Genomic DNA, 18,474 nt, shown 5'->3' with positions numbered 1-18,474 from the left:
AAAAGGGAGACCCAAGCCTAGTTGAAAATTACAGGCCAATCTCCTTATGCTGCGTCACCTGTAAAGTCATGGAATCAATTATTAATCAATCCATCATCCTCCACTTAGAGACAAATAACCTACTCTCCAATAAACAATTTGGTTTCAGAAAAAAACTATCCTGTAATCTGCAACTCTTACACTGCAAAAACATATGGACGACACAACTCGACCAGGGCAAAGCAATAGACGCAATCTACATAGACTTCTGTAAAGCCTTTGATTCAGTGGTACACGACAAACTACTCCTAAAAATAAAATCCTATGGTATCTCTGGACAACTGAATAACTGGATAGAAGCATTCCTGTCAAACAGACAACAAATGGTCAAAATCGGGAGCGTCCTATCAAATCCAGTACCTGTCAATAGTGGTGTTCCCCAAGGCAGTGTTCTAGGACCAACTCTCTTCATACTCTACATAAACGACCTCTGTGATCATATTAAGAGCAATTGCGTTCTCTTCGCTGATGATGTAAAGCTGTTCAATACCACAGACAATACTGCTACCCTACAAAAAGATCTTGACTATGTATCAGAATGGTCAAACAAATGGCAACTTCAAATCTCAACAAATAAATGCTCTGTCTTACATATTGGCAAAAAAAATCAGAAAATAAAATACAAGCTGAATAGACAAGATCTTGTTGATGACCCATGCTCTGTAAAGGACCTTGGAATACTCACCTCTAATGATCTAAGTGCTAGAGCCCACTGCAACTACATAGCCAAAAAGGCATTAAGAGTTGTTAACCTAATCCTACGTAGCTTTTTCTCTGGTAATATCACACTACTAACCAGAGCATACAAAACATTTGCTAGACCAATACTCGAATACAGTTCATCAGTCTGGAACCCACATTACGTATCTGATATTAGCACAATTGAGAAAGTCCAGAAATATTTCACAAGAAGAGTTCTCCACTCCTCTACTCGTTGTAGAATACCTTATGCCACCAGACTTGAAATTCTAGAACTAGAAAACCTTGAATTACGCCGTCTTCGGTCTGACTTAAGCATGGTATATAAAATCATACATTGCAATGTCCTACCTGTCAATGAATACTTCAGCTTCAACCATAACAACACAAGAGCACACAATAGATACAAACTCAAAGTAAACCGCACCAAACTTGATTGCAGGAAATACGACTTCAGCAATAGAGTGGTCAATGTCTGGAATACTCTACCCGACTCTGTAGTTTCTTCCCCAAACCCCAAAAACTTTAACCTTAGACTGTCTACTATTGACCTCACCCCTTTCCTAAGAGGCCTGTAGGGGCGTGCATAAGCGCACCAACGTGCCTACCGTCCCTGTCCTATTGTTTCTCTTATTCTTTTATTTTTCTTATATGTACCCATTTCATGTATTCACAACTATGTATACATTTATACTTATTATCTTGTAAACAATTGGCAAATAAATAAATAAATAAATAAATAAATAAATAAATACTTAGACTTATATACCCCTTAATAATGCTTTACAGCTCTCTCTAAGCAGTTTACATTATCAACATATGGCCCCCAACAATCTGGGTCCTTGTTTTACTGACCTCGGGAGGGTGGAAGGCTGAGTCAATCTCAGTTGGTGGGACTCAAACTGCCAAACTGCTGGCAGACAGCAGAAATAGCCTGCAGTACTGCAATCTAACCAGTGTGCCACCTCAGTTCTCATCCTGCAATTCTTGGGATCCTTCAAACCTGCTGATACCTACCTTTGAATGAATACATTTTGATGGAGCCCTGTAAGAGCTGGGTAATGAAATTGATCTAGATCCTCTTAGAAATTCTTTACTTTCTCTAAGAAAAATATGTTACCTTGATTTACCAGAAAAATGAGAGAAACAGAGTAGATTGATGGGTAGAAGGCTGGAGTGTGGTAAGAACTCTTGGAATGAATTGGAATGGCCCTTGATGAAATGCTACTCCAAAGCAAAGGATGCTGCTAAAATGGCTCCTTTTCCTAGCAACTGGGGAGTAACAGAACTGCTGTTGCTAAACAGCACAGCCAAGCAACATTGGGCTTTATGACCCCATCACTTAGTGCTGAAAATTTTAGTCCCAATGACTGTCATCGAGGAAAGACTACATGTAGAGAAATAAGGATCTCCACTTGCTTGTTCAGTCTTTGCCCTTCTTAGATGTGGAGTGGGACAACTTGTTGCAGTCAACTCATCACAGCCAACTTGCCATGGCCAACTCATGGCAGGACAATTCACTGCAGAACAATTCAACAGTTCAATTTAAGCATTTTAAATGATTAAAAAAATATTTAAATTTTTGTCATTCACATTTCATTTTGTCCCTCCTTTTGCATTCTTCCTTTAATGATTCTATTCCACCATTTCTTCAATATTAGTGTAACTTTTGTCCTGCGGTGAGTTGTCCTGCAGCGAGCTAGCCGCAGAAAGTGGGCCATGGCAAGTTGATCATGGTGGGTTGGCTGTGATCAGTTGACTGTGTTAAGTTATCCTAAACCCTCCTAGATGATTAATCATTGGGACTGCACCCATGATTTAAGGAGAGGATTAATGACTCCTTGAGTGTGAGATGTGTTCCCACCTGCTTATATAGTAGAAGGAAGTTATGTATTTATTAAAGTCCTCCTTCAACCCAGAGCATCCTTCTAATCATAGGATAATCTCAAACCTTATACTCAGGGGCTGCAATAAATCTCTTTACAATTAATCTCCAGGATTCGGGAACTTATTTGCAACAGAAATTACATAACATGACTAGATAGGTTGCTGTCCTGCAGGCAAAATGGAAGAGAGAAGGATCTGCTGTTGGAAAATACAGAAAGTAGACCTCACACGTTTATATCCACTTTTGCTCCAAGTCAATGAAAATTTGCCAATTCTCTTCCCAGCCTGGAGATTGGGTGATACCTTGGCAAAGTTCATCTAACAATTCAGTTCTTTGCTGACCAGCTAGCTCTCTGTATAACTGAAATTTCCATGCCTTTCTGCTGCTGCTTCCTCATACAGCAGTGTGCTTGAGGGCCAGATGGAGGACATTTCTGCTCTAAGTCAGAGACTGTCAGATCCTGGGTTGGTATAGTGGAATCAGCTGCTGTCTAAATTTTCTTGCTGGCTCCTGGAAGTACCAGGTCTGCTTCTGGTGATATTTAGTCCAGGATGCTTTTCCTCATCTGAGGAGAGCCCTGTAGACCAGATCACTCATGACAAGAGTGACCATATTGAAACTGGCTGTCAAAAAAAGCTGGTGTTGATCTCTAAAGTCTGAAATGGCTTGGAGTGTGATGATCTGAAGAATTGCTTTTCATGCTATGAATTTGTCCATTTACTTACATTAGCAGCAAAGGCTATTCTGAAGATACCGCAGAAGAACAAAATTTATTGCATAACTCCAAGGAAGACGTTAAGAGACAAGTACATTGTGTAAGCAAAGAAATGAATATTGTTTTGAATTGTTTCATTTGAACTTTGGGAAACTCTCTAGAAAGGATCATCTTTGCTGATTGTCCTTTATTTTTCCTTCAGATTGATGATCAGTTATTAGATTGCGTGTGTCCTTGGTACTCTCTGAACTTGGTTGTTAGTTGGTGTTCATGGATGTGGTCTACTAGTCAACTAGCAGTCAGAAGGCATGATGAAAACACAACATGGGGACAGACTTAACCACAGTTTCAACTGGGAAACCATGACCATTCTAGACCAAGCCAAGTCCAAAACTGCTAGAGAATTTCTGGAAACCTGGCACTCTGACAAATTAACCATATAGACAATAGTATATAGACAATAACTATATACCATTCAAAAGAGACAACCAACAAGCCAAAAAGGGAACAAAAAGATCAAAAATACCTGTATACGAGCAATCTATACTCAGATGAGCGAAGATTAACTCCAAGATTAACATCACACCAACAATCAAGAAATAAACCATGTTCCAGTCAAGGAACTGCCAAAGAAGCTACCAAACCAACCAAAGCACCACCAACACTACCCCCACTGACAGGGCAAGCCACTAGAACAGTGGTTCCCAAAGTGGGTGGTACCGCCCCCTGGGGGGGATACCTTAGGAGGGTGCTGAGAGGCAAGGGGGCTGGCAGGGAGGCACTAAGAGGCGGCAGGGGGGCGCTGGAGGTGAGTGGCAGGGCACAATTCAGGGGTGAGAAAAAATCCCGCCGCTGCCGTGTTCGAGGCAAGGCCCTGCAGGATCATCCCATTGACTTGCACGCTCTGGTGCAAGGAGCTCCACCCCGAATGCAGCGTTGGGAATAGGAGAGCAAAGCCAGAGTAGCTTTGCTCTCCTTTTCAAACATCTCACCACCATATTTGTAGTGGCAGGGCATCACCCCAAACGCAGCGTTGGGAATAGGAGAGCTCTCCTTTTCAAATATCCCACCGCTGCCACGTTCCACCCCATTGAGCCCCTTGCACCGGAGGCCCCTGCCCAAGCAAGTCCGAACGGAGCGGTGCACAAAGTCAATGGGGTGAGCCTGAGAGAGGGAAAGAGAGAGGAAAGAGAGAGAGAGAGAGAGAGAAGGAAGAAGAGAAAGAGAAAAGGGAAAGAAAGAAAAAGGGACAAAGAAAGAGGGGGGATGGAAGGGACAGAAAGAAAAAGAAATAAAGAAGGAGGGAGGGAGGGAGGGAGGAGAAAGATAATGAGATATCTATTCTAGTCCAATGACCTGCTCCAGCAGGGTTAGAAGGGAGTGTGTGTGTGTGTGTGTGTGTGTGTGTGTGTCTTCTCGTGATTTACCAATACATTTTGGTTTTGCCTTCTTCAGAATTGGCACTGTAATACATTGGGGAAAAGTAATTTTTAGGGTGGAGATCTGGTCCAATGGATCCTGTTTAAAGCCTCAGCAAAATGTGAGAGCTTCCTGATAGTTCTGGCCATGTTTCGTCCATAAAACCTTTAATTAATAGAAGCCAAAGATGTTTCAATATCCTGGCAAAGATGCCAGCAAAGATGTTTCAATGTGGAAAGGGCCTCTAAACTAGGCCTTATTTCAATCTGATGCATCAGCTCTCTCTCTCTCTCTCTCTCTCTCTCTCTCTCTCTCTCTCTCTCTCTCCCCCTCCCCCCTCCATCCCTCCATGCCCCCCCTTCTTTGTCCCTTTTTCTTTCTTTCCCTTTTCTCTTTCTTTTCTTCCTTCTCTCTTTCTCTCTTTTCTCTCTCTGTCTTTCCCTCTCCCAGGCTCACCCCATTGATTTGGTGCACCGCTCCGCTCGGACTTGCTTGGGCAGGTCCCTCCAGTGCAGCGGGCTCAATGGGGTGGACCTGCAGGGCCGGCACCTAGAATGCAGCAGTGCCGACATGTTTGAAAAGTAAAGCAAAGCCAGAGGTTGGTAATTTTTGCTGCAAAGAATCACAAAAGCTTCTGGGTTGTGCACAAGAAGGGACACACATGTCAATGCAATTCAGTAACATAAAATAAAGAAATACAAATAAAACAAATCAACAAGAATCGGCAAAGCATCTCTGATTAGATTTTATTCACTACTAGAATCTAATCAGAGATGCTTTGCCGATTCTAGTCCAATGACCTGCTCCAGCAGGGTTGGAAAGGAGTATGTGTATATGTGTGTGCATGGCTGTCAAAACTCCAAAAACGGGTCAAGTAGTTCTGGGGAGGCCAGTCATAAATTAGAACACTTGCTAAGCAACCGGCCATTAAGTGAGGACCATTTGTATTTGGTTTGCCAGTCACCAAGCCATGCTCACCCAGTCACGTGACCAGCAAGCCACGCCCACCCAGTCATGTGACCAGCAAGGCACGCCCACCCAATCACGTTACCAGCAAACCATGCCCACCCAATCATGTTACCAGCAAACAATACCCTCAAATTGGGCCACGCCCACAGAAATTTGAATTCCCCCCCAGGTGGGGGCCATTGAGGATGAGTTTGTAGCACCAAGGGGGCGGTGGACTGAAAAAGTTTGGGAATCACTGCACTAGAATATAAATTGAGAGCAAACCCCACTCCTTACTAGCACTGATAATGTTACCTAGTTTGGGTAATGAACTGTCTGCAAGAAAACAATTAAGTTCAGAGTGTACCAAGGAACTCTTGTTTCAATGCTGACTTAAAGTATTCTCCTTTATCAGTATTGGAACTGGGCTGAAAATCTCAGACAACCCCATATGGTCACAGTTCTGGAGAACTTGCTAATGGTAGCCTAGGATTTTGCAGCTCAAATCTGATAACCCTAATGCTGATCAACTCCAAAGAAATGACAAAAGCAATGATATATGTTTCTCAGGGTAGGTCATGATACCGAAAATAAAACCCAGTGAGAAAAGTGACATGAAAGTTTTCTGGGGATTATGTCTGAAGTTTTCTTGAAAAGATGAAATTGAACTCAGGCCTGTATATCCCTATATTTAAGGATGAAAAAGATAAAGCGATTTTTGAATTATAATTCCTCACTCAAACAAGGAGGCTTTCCTGCACAGAACCATGTAGAAATTAATTCAATGGCAATTCAGTTAAAATGTAAATGCAAAATGAATTAAAATAGCAGCAATAAAACATCATCTAAAATAATTATTGCAGGCAATTAAGCATGTGCTTTTTCAAAGCCTACTGTGGGAGTGAAAAAAGAGGGCTCACATAGATCTCATATGTCTCATCTCATATATCTCTTTTAAGTTCAAAGGAATGCTCACAAACGTAGGCCTTGTCTGCACAACACACTTAACTCAGCTGCTAACTCAGTTAAGTCTCCCTTCTGGCTATCCAGGCAGTACCCACTCTCCCAATCTAGGTTAAAAATGACTTATTCAAGTAGCTTATAAGCTCTTACGCAAGAAGAGAATTGGCAAGATTTGATTGCTTTGGTACACCTTTTCCCAATAGCCAGGCAACCATTAGCTCTGTGTAGCTTAGGGGCTAAATCCAGTTAATGTTTGGAAGAAGGATTCTGTTTTTCCAGACCTTGGCAGTGACTTCTTTAACTGATGATACTTTTTTTTAAAGCCATTCTATATCACTGGCTCTTTTTCTTGGAGCTCTTTTTCTTCACGACAGTGAGAAGTATTTTATGGGCCATAAGGCATCCTTTCCAAGATCGTCATTAACTCCAAATGGTCATTAAATGACCAGTGATAACTTGAGAACTGCAAAGACATATGAAGTTGTTCCAATGGGATGAGTGAAAGAATAATGTACAGTATAATAGATGTTGTGTATTATTTCTTTCATATATACTGTATCTAATTAAAGCATATACGTTAGTAGAATTGCCTCTACTTACTATTATCTTATTAAGACATAAACTTTACCAAGTTATAGTAGCCTTACAACTATACATTTATCATGTTCCTTAATATAATGAGACTTGACCTCATGGTGGGCAAAACACATATATAACTCATGGGAAATGCACAAAGCATTCACAAATGTTACCAAAAAAAAGCTTATAAAAAAGCATTTTGGAATGTGTAGAAATAGAGACTAGAGCAGTGATGGCTAACCTATGACACGCGTGTCACTCGTGACACGCCGAGGCACTTTGACTGACACGCCTGTTAGTGTGGGGAAAACCTGCACATTTAGAGGCTGCCTGTGCTCTGCTCCAATCCCTGCTCCCTGCTTGTTGCGTGGAGGCGTGGTGTCACCGCTGTGGTCAGTGGTACAGTGGTCTCTCCCACTGTAAAACGCTTGGATGTCTAGTCTGCAGCATTCAGCCGCTCTCCAGCTCCTCTAAGCTTTAATTGCCTCCATAGCACCTCTTGCAGTTCTTGCTTCTCACCATCCTCACAGATATTACCAAATTATTGATATTTCTTGCAGTGACACACGACCCGAGGAAGGCTACACTTTTTCCCGATTTTCGACACACCAAGCTGAAAAGGCTAGCCATCACTGGACTAGAGCATTAAATGCCAAAGACATAGATGCTCTAGATAATAACATTGCATCCATGGATATTGTGGGGAATCATACTTAGTATTAGAAAAAAACCAAATTCTTCAAAAAGCTTCATCAAAGTGTGCATGTTGCAGGGGAATATTTTAATCTGACTATATATATTTAGCTACATTTTCCAGCAAGCTTTAACCAATGTAATTATTATGGGGCAGCGTACCATAATAGAGCATGGGTGTTTCATCAAAATAGTATGGCAGAAAGGTGAAATCAGACAATCAGCCCTTAATCATGCAATTTCTGACAGCAGTTATTAAAGAGACAGAACAAATTGTCTGCCTGTGTCTTCCATTTCCAATAACACCCAGTCAGAATGATACAGATCACCGAAGATTTACTGCTCATCATTGGTGGGATTACTTTTTCAAGCTGGAGTCCAATTGTGGAAAATGTGTTGAATTTAGCAATACGTGAAGTAATCATTTTCTATGAATTGTTGCACTTTTAACTCTTTGAGGTGCGAATGGGATAACTTGTCACAGCCAATTCATCACAGACAGCTTGCCATGGGATAATGTAACAATTCTATTTAATTATTTAAAAGAAATTAAAAAATATTTTAATTTTTGCCATTCATATTTTATTCTGTCTCTCCTTTTGCATCCTTTCTTTAATGATTCTATTCCACCATTTGTTTGATATTAGTGTAACTCTTATCCCGCAGCAAGTTGTCCTGCAGCAAGTCGGCCGTGGCAAGTTGGCCATGGCAAGTTGGTCATGGCGATTTGGCTGAGGTTGTTTCTTTTCTTTTCAAATTCAGCAACTGTATATTAAAATCTGTGTCAAGAGATGGGGTCTACTTTTTTTCTCTTTGCACGTCAGATGAATTTTCCCATGCACATGTTTAGAAAGGGTTCTTTAACAAATTATACAAATTGCTTATTACTAATAAGTAATCGCATTAGCCTTTGAGCTTTTCTGTAAAATTACAACTTGTACAGTTAAAATAAAGAGTACTACAGCCACTCTCTAGTTCAATATCTGAACTGTAGGGGAAGATGTGCAAAGGCACATTAAAATCAAAGTTTTGGTCACACAGAGGTATGAGTCTGGTGGTGATAGAACAGACCACTGATAAGATGTGCCATGCGGCCATTTTGATTCTTGTAGTGTTTTATAGAATTCTGTCGGAAGCCATTTCCAGGTAAACATTTCCACTGTTTACCACCGCTACCACCATATTTGAACAAGTATAAAAAGATAACAATACAACACCCCACCCAAAAAATTTTTTTGAACCTCAGCACTGAGCTGAAGAGACAGGAATTATGCATGTTGTGCAGCAGCCAGCTGGCTCTAGAAATCAGTCTTCTGTCATTTCTGGGGTCCTGGCAAGCTGAAGGCAAGAGGTCTGGCATATATTTTTTCCCCTCTGCAACTCTCTTAAATTACATGCAACAAAAGTCTCTTTGGTGTTTATTTATAATTTACCACATTTGTATGCTGCCATCCAAGTTAAACAATGCAACTCTTTGTTTGTTGTGTACAATAAAAAAAAAAACCCAACCATAAAACACACACATAACTTTAAAACATTTGCAAGACAGAAGATACAAAACATAAAATTGTGACCAAGCACTATAAACACACACATACACACACACACAAGCAAAAGGAGATCCACTCTACTGGATCAAAACTTTTATGGAAAGGTCAGGTCTTAATGGCTTTTCTAAAGATGAACAGAGTTGGGGCCTGTTTTACGGTATATTGGGGGGGTGGATATTTTTTCAATGAACAGGGCAATCACAGAAAATGCTTCCTTCTCAGGTCCCAAAAGATGACAAGATTTAAAAGAAGGAACATGGAGCACGCTCTCCCTACAGGACTGGGTAGAAGAGGCAGATGTTTTTTGAGAGAAGGTGGTTGCAGGAGAAGGCCTTCACCCTGGTGTATGACTCTCTTGTCTCGAAATCCCAGGGAAACAGCTTCCCGGTGGCCACTGGTGACAATACAGTGAGAAGAGAATTGTTATCCTCCTGATTGATTCTTCAGAGTTGATTATTCTAACTTCTTATGGTCTTGACTGAACACTTTAGGTTTGACTGGGATATCAAATATAAGTTTTCCTTTAAGTCTTTCATGGCTGAACTTCTTGGGATGGGTTTCTCCCCATCCTGTACAGGCATTTTAACCCAGAATCAAGCCAGGCCTGTCTTCTCCCCTCTTGCTGCTGCATTATTACTTTCTCACAATAGCCATATGGCAACTTTGCTCCAGTTAAAAATCTTTTGTGATCAGGGTATTAGAGTCGCCAGACTTTTTCCTATAGACTTCTGTACTTTCTCACTTGCATGATAAATATATGCAAGTGGGGAGGAAGTTATACAAATCTCTGTAATTTTGACCTGTTTCAGAACTGCTTCACACGTAAAACTCTCTTTGGTAAGTCACATACTGCTTGGAAGCAAATTAAGTGGTACCAAATACCAGCTTTGTGCAAATTGGAATTAGATGCCATTAGCATTAGCTTCTTTTAAGTGTCGCAACTACATGAAGCAGATCTGTGCCCCCTTTGCAACTATGGGGGAAAGATAAAACTCTCTGTCTTTTTTTGCTCTGATCCCAGTAAAAAAAAAACAATCAATTTCTTTTCATTGACTAGAGATTGCCAGATTCAGCTGTAGAGCACAATCCATTAGTTTAATGTATCGTCTGGCATTTTATTTCTGAAGGAGTAGGGGAAAAATCTGAACTAGTACAGTAATGATATATATAGGCATTAGTTTTATTATTCCATAAACCATCAACATGCCTTTTATTGGCTTTGACAAAAAATCTCTTAGTTATCTCTTAGTTATCACAAACCAGGAGTTTGAGAGAAGCATGTTTCAAAAACCTGCAATACAGGTGGCTAATTAGACGGGCTTATATTTAAATAATGGCACTTAACAGAATATGTTAAGATAATCAGTGAAGTGAAAAATTGTTTTTCTATACAATTGTGAAGCATGTCACTCAATAATTAGCTGACAGTTTTATTACAAAAAGTTAAATACCAATTTGATGTTCTAAGCAATGAATTAAATGTGTTGTATTGTTCTTGGCAAGCAAATTCAGTGTTTAATAAAAGACATTTTAGGCATGTAAGAAATTAGCAGTTTAGCAAATTATTTTATGCCATTCAGTTCAAATTTACAGACCTGCCAAATATATCAATATATATTAAGTGGAGCTGATTTGCCAAGTTTAAATACCTTAAGGTAATACATTGAAACACATTTATTTAGAAGTAAAAGTTTTATAGAATTAGTAAGACTTCTTCCTAAATAAAGTTAGGCTGAGATCATGATCTCCTTTAGTTTTTCAGCTTTACATGGCTTACTTGATGTTTGACCATTCCATAGAACACCAACCAATATCAATTCATTTACATAATTTGAATGGAATCAATAGTTCATTCAATCATAATTTGAATAGAATCAATTTTGTAATCCCTTGCCAAATATCTATCCCCTAATTTTTTTTGAATGATGTGAGACAATGTGTGGAGATTTAGAGAGGTGTAGTTGCATACATCCAGAAGGCACTAATTTGGTGGGAATAATTAATATCAATTGATCCATAGGAGGCTGTCTTTGTCAACTCCTAAAACATTTATATGGCCGTTTTAGAGTTGTCAACAGAAAGGGAGGGGAGAAAGGGGTTTGAAAGAGCAGTGCGGCAGCTTGGAAATCGAAAGTGCATTCCATACATAGTTTTTCAGAGATTGTAATTAGGTGACTGACGTTTCTGCCGGCAAAAATCTAACTGGAGAATATGAATTATAATACACCCAGAGGGGTGGGGGAAAACCAGGCTCAAGGATGGCAGTGAATTATGTGTCTCAGAGTCGGCTACACCCAGCCAGTGCTGACATATTAACTCCCAAATAAATCCTGTTTAGTTTTGGAAGTTTGGCTCGAGACTCATGATTTAATTGGGGCAACTGCTGGAATCCTGACAGCCTTATTATTGCAAGTCATCCTTTCACACGACAATCAATGAGTGGCCAATGTGTGTTATGAATGATTCCATTGGCTTTCATAGGCAGAGCAATATATTTTTGAATTTAGACATGTTTTGTTTATTTGGTTTTTTAGTGAGGGGGAGATGTTTTCCTCAGGTCTTTAAGCTGTCATTGCTATAGGGCTGTCATCATTTATGGCAGCATCTGAATAAAATTATACAAACCGAGTCTCTGCATTTTGTTACAAGGTTCCTTATCACATGAGCCATTTGGCATCTGATTACATACAGAGGTTACATATTGAGCATAAATGCTCAATATTCCTTTCAGGTAATTAACCAGACAGATGGTATCTCCCATGTGATCACTCTTAAGGTTTCCACATTTGGTCCTTGCTATGCTCCTGTGACTTTGAGACACTGTCGTGTCAGAAGTTCCACAGATGCCGTCATTTCTGGCATGGAGATGCAATGATGTGAAAACTTAATCTGGAAAATTTCTACAGCTGGAAATACCCAGGGGCAGTATCTGAAACGGAGATCGCACAATGTTAAGCTGCTTAAATTTTTATACTCTTTTAGTCCAACCACTTTTTCAATATAGTTACTAAGAATGGAAAGAAAGCTAGCATGACCCATTTCCACACCGGTGCTGGATCAATATTCTAAGCCCAGATGGCTCAGCTGAAAATCTGGAGCCATAAATTTATATAGCTAAGACTTTTCTAGACCCAAATGCATATTGTCTTCGAGTTAAATGCTGGACAGCATTGAAATGGTTGAAAACACTATAAAGAATACATTTTGTGTAGTTTTAATTTAATTAAAATTACATGAGATATATAGTTACTATGATTTATGCCCTCTATATTTACCAGTTTCTCTTTTATACCATATTAACATTTGTAGATCAGTGTCAAATTCATGGAACATTGTACTGTGTATTCCCTCTTGAAACCAAGCTGATCTAACAATAACGACATCCTATTTCCTTGGGTACTAATTTACTGGGCTGCCACTGCACAGATTTTTTCCTTTAACAGAGTACACAGGAGATTTATAACACTTTTATTCTTTTGGCTTTTCTCAAAGATGCTTTTTCAGGAGGCAATTGGACTTTCTTGTTTTTTCTTTGAAGACATTTCGGTTCTCATCCAAGAAGCTTCATCTCTAACTGGATGGTGGGGAATGGAAGGATTTATATTCCTTGCAGAAAATTGTTCATTTGCATCCTTTTAGAGGATCATTGAAGCACTTGGAGGTTTATCTGTGTCCTCAAGGTCACCTGAGTAGTTCTCCTGGTTCCTGTAGTCTGCATTTTTTTCCCTCTGGAAATCCATTCCTACTCCCACACCATTCAAAGGGTGTTCATTCCAAATTGTGTAGCTAAAAGTTTATAGAGATTCTCAGTCCTCCAGGTCATGGTTGTCCCAAAGGTGCTTTTTCAGGAGGCAACTGGACTTTCTGGTTTTTTCTTTGAAGACATTTTGCTTTTCATCCAAGAAGCTTCTTCAGCTCTACCTGATGGTGAAGATTTTGGATGGATCATCCAAGCACTTTCTTCAGCTCTGACTGGATGGTGGGGATTCAATTCTCTTGGCTTCTTTATGCTGTTTGCCTTAGTTGCAAATAAACAAGAGAATCTAAAAGGGCAGAGAGCATGCAGACCGAAAGGCAGCTTATCCCCTGCTGTTTCATATCAGATCCTCCTAGAAAGACCCTGCACACTGCTGGAAAGTTCAGGTCCAGCCCAAAGGTTTGGCTAAACTGGTTCATTAAAACTGCTGTCTGTCTAATGGGCCTCACCAATTGTGTCTGTTGAGAGAGGGGCAAAGGGATCAATAGTTTGATGAAAGCAACACAGCAGTGTTGTTTCATAAGCCTTGTGAAGAAAGCTGAAGAAGCCTTGAGAAGAAGAACCGAGGGGTTGCAGTGGCTTTGTTTTTGGCCACAACAGCTTCCTGGAGCCCTCGGTCAGCTAAAACAGAGCCCGGGAGTTTTTATTTATTTATTTATTTATTTATTTTATTTTATTTTATTTGGTTTGTCAATTGCTTACAAGATAATAGGTATAAGTAAAAACATAGTTATGAATACATGAATACATATAAGAAAAATAAAAGAAACAATAGGACAGGGACGGTAGGCACGTTGGTGCGCTTATGCATGCCCCCTACAGACCTCTTAGGAAGGGGGTGAGGTCAATAGTAGACAGTCTAAGGTTAAAGTTTTTGGGGTTTGGGGAAGAAACCACAGAGTCAGGAAGAGTATTCCAGACATTGACCACTCTGTTGCTGAAGTCATATTTCCTGCAATCAAGTTTGGTACGATTAACCTTGAGTTTGTGTCTATTGTTTGCTTTTGTATTGTTATGGTTGAAGCTGAAGTATTCATTGACAGGTAGGACATTGCAATGTATGATTTTATATACTATACTTAGATTGGACCAAAGGCGGCATAGTTCTAGGTTTTCTAGGTCTAGAATTTCAAGTCTGGTGACATGAGGTATTCTGCAACGAGTAGAGGAGTGGAGAACTCTTCTTGTGAAATATTTCTGGACTTTCTCAACTGTGCTAATATCAGATACGTAATGTGGGTTCCAGACCGATGAGCTGTATTTGAATATTGGTCTAGCAAATGTTTTATATGCTCTAGTTAGTAGAATGATATTACCGGAGAAAAAGCTTAGGATTAGGTTAACAACTCTTAATGCCTTTTTGGCTATGGAGTTACAGTGGGCTCTAACACTTGGATCATTAGAGATGAGTACTCCAAGATCCTTGACAAAGTTTTTGTCATCAACAAGGTCTTGACTATTCAGCCTGTATTTTCTTTTCTGATTTTTTTTTGCCAATATGTAAGACAGAGCATTTATTTGTTGAGATTTGAAGTTGCCATTTGTTTGACCATTCTGATACATAGTCAAGGTCTTTTTGAAGGGTAACAGTATTGTCTGTGGTGTTGAATAGCTTTACATTGTCAGCGAAGAGAACGCAGTTGCTCTTAATATGATCACAGAGGTCATTTATGTAGAGTATGAAGATCTGGCAGAGGGCTTCAGGAGGCCATTGCAGACAAAAATGGAGCCCTGGGCGGGCCACACATGGCCTCCCTGAGCTCTGTTTTTGGTACAGGGTTGCAGGAGGGCATCACGGCCCAAAACGGCTGAAAACGAAACCCAGGAGGGCCATAAACGGCCCTCTTGAGCTCTGTTTTTGTTGGCACAGGCACCACAGGCCAGTTCTTCATGGTTTCCAGGGTGGACCAGCAGGCCAGATCTAAGCAGATCTGGCCTGCAGGCCTTGAGTTTGACACCCCTGTTCTAAAACATGCCTGAATTATCACTCCAGACTAGCTTAAAACTCACTTTTTATTTTGGATAAAGAATATTGACTTGGTAGCAGCACAAAACTAAACAGAAATTAATTAAACGTCTGGTTAGAAAATTACCTGAACATATCAGGTTTTCTGAACAAGTTTCCTCTGCTTCCCTTCCTGGAAATTCCAAATTTCAATGTAAAGCTGCAGGGACATCTTATTCCAGTATTTTTCTTAGTCTTAGTTCCCCATTTCTTCCTTTGTCCCTTGCCCAAGCATCTATTTCTGTCTTTGTTCTTGAAAATCACCCATTTTTTGGTCTCCAGAAAAAGAGGGTCTAGAATAACCTATATGACAAACAGCATCTTTTTCTCATGAATATATGGATTTTAATCTTGCAGTATGATGAATATGAATAGAGAATAGATACAAGTAGTCCTCAACTTATGACCATTCAAAATTACGGCAGCACTGAGCGAAGGGATTCATAATCCCTCTATGAAGTTATAGTTGCTGCAGCACCCACACAGTCACGTGAACAAAATTCAGATGCCTGGCAATTTGCTCATCCTTACAACCAACTGCAGGGACGCTGCAGAGGCCCCTTGGTCTATCTTTCCCCCTCCTGCCCCTCTGGATCCCTGCAGGTCTTGGGCCTGCTTCCCACCCAATGGGTTCCACACCCTCCTCCCCAACCCCTGTCACAGCTCAATCACTTATCCAGGGGTGGGATTCAAATTTTTTAACAACCAGCTCTGTGGGCGTGGCTTAGTTGGTGGGCAGGGCTTGGTGGTCATGTTATTGGCTGGCCGTGGCCAACTCAATATCACTCACATCGAGGCACGCATCTCCTCGCCTGGCCTCTCATGACGGTGGAGATGCTGCAACCGTCGTAAGTGTGAAAAATAGTCATAAGTCACTTTTTTCAGTGCCATTGTAACTTTGAATGGTCACTCCACACAAGCAAAGTATCGGCAAAGGTGGGGGGAAAAACTCCAGAGAAGTTCCTGAGACAGGAAGTCTAGTCCTGCCAAGAATGTAAAAAGGGTTAACGGAGAGGCAGTTTCTGTAAGCAACACCAGAATGTTTTCTTCCTGCCTTCCATACAGGATTAGGCCAGTAATTTCTTCTAACAACCGGTTCTCCGAACTGCTTAGAATGTTAACAACTGGTTCTAGCGAATAGGTGCGAACCTGTAGAATCCCACCCCTGCACTTATCTCCTTGGGAAAGCAGCCAATCCACCACACAGCTCTCCTATGTGTGGTGAGAAGCAGGCCCGAAGCCTGTGGGGACCCCCCAGGATGGGAAGTGGAACACAAGGTGCTTCAGGATGCTAACATTCTTATGATTATCATAAGTACTAAACAGTACTAAAAGAGAACTATTGCCCTTAAGGGTTGCTTGATGTGATTGGAAACAAGACTCAAGCATATTTAGGTCAAATAAATCTTTGTGCAGCAAGACTTTCTTACTATTTCTTTTAGAAAAAGCAAGGGAGGGGGGAGGAGAGAGGGACAAAGGCAGGGAAGAGAGAGGAGAAAGAGAGAGAGAGTTAGGCAGAGTGGTTAAGGCACCTGGTTAGAAATCAGAAGACCATGAGTTCTAGGCACGAAGTCTGCTGGGTGGCCTTAAGCCAATAACTGATACCAGAATGACTCTGGGTGGCCCACAACATAATAAATGAATTAAATACAATATGAGTGCGGGGCAGGTGGGAGGGGATTAACACAAAAAGAGAACAGGATGGCAAAACTTGCCAAGAAAGCAGAAAATACTAGCTCAAGACTGGGTAAAAAGTCAAGTCTTTAAGGCCATTGAGGATGCCACCTGGATCAGGGTAGAACCTAATTCTGGGTCCTTTCTGCATGGGTTGTGACCCCAAGAAGACCCCCAATACACATGCAGGTGCCCAGAGGGAGAAATCATCTCATACTTAAGAAAAGACATCACATGTGATTGATGCAACCAAGCTTTGGAGAGAGACATGGGACGTACATCCTCATTTATAATAAATACTCTTGCTCCATCTGAGGAACTCATTTAAACCAGGGGTCCCTTTACAATCTGTGGACTTCACTTCCCAGCAATCCCAACCCAAGTGTAGTTGCCCTCCCCTGCTTTAAAATATTCTGAGATCTAAGCCTGTATGAACATTTATTATATTCATTTCTTCAGATGACATCTTCTTCAAGATGCAAATTATTATTTTTTTAAAAATGACAATATCTCTGATCAAAGGCTTGATTTCTTGCTATGCAGTGGATATGTAATGAGGCCGTTGAACGGACATGGCAGAAAAACTCCAGTTTTGTACTTTAATTATAAGAAACACCTTGTGGGCTTCATGTCCTGGGCTAGCTGACATTTTCTTCTTGTGTTGTGTACCTCTTTTGAAGCAATGCTGAGTCTTTGTGCACTTCTTTGTGCTCATTCATGTTCTTTATTCCTATCATTTTTATAAGGAAGCTGAAGTGGGTTTGTGGCCACAGACTGCATCTCACTGAAGCATATATAATACGCCTTAGAAAGCGACACTTGGTTTATTTCTTGTCATCAAGGGATAAGGAATCCCAAAGGAATCTCTCCAAGGAGTTTCATTATGAGGGAAGGAAGGCTGCTTTCTTGATATTGGACCGGAATAAAGGAAATATCAGCAGCTCTGCCACACTCTCCTCCAATGGTCCATAATTAGGTGAAGTTCTGGTATGCAGTGGGGTAGCTGGATTGAGCCCGGGAGATCTTTCAATTCTTCAATTTTCATTTCTCTTCAGAACAGTCTCCATCTGGGCCTTGGATCATTAAGCACACCATCCTAAATGTTAAGTTTGGAGAGTAATGGAGACCAGACATCTGACCAGTGACTTCAACTCTTTATTAACAGTAAATAGAACAGAACAGAGCAAGGCTATGGGCAGCAGTAACCCTTTTATAGGGTTGGCTGCTACCCTATTAACCAATAATAAGTGCATAAGGTCGAAACCAATAACCAATAGGAAGTGTCCTAAGTTTGGCCAATCAGGGGCTTTTATGAACCAATCCTTGTTCGCTGTTCAAGGACCAATCAAATGTGCAGGCTTCCAAAACCTACTTTGCATTTGGGCTTATTTACTTTATTCATTCACAACACTAAAGTATATCACAAATACACTGAGGAGGATCTTCACCCAGAGAGGGTGGTTTTTAAGTCCCTGGGCATTGTGTTATTCTGATCCTGGCTGTTCTTTCAGTTCTGGGGGCGGGGGGAAACAAGATACGAGACTC

This window comes from Notechis scutatus, chromosome 2 (assembly GCF_049901735.1).
Source record: "Notechis scutatus isolate UNSWTSFEM ecotype Mainland chromosome 2, rNotScu1.2, whole genome shotgun sequence".
Taxonomy (NCBI): domain Eukaryota; kingdom Metazoa; phylum Chordata; class Lepidosauria; order Squamata; family Elapidae; genus Notechis; species Notechis scutatus.
This window is presented reverse-complemented; position numbering follows the sequence as displayed.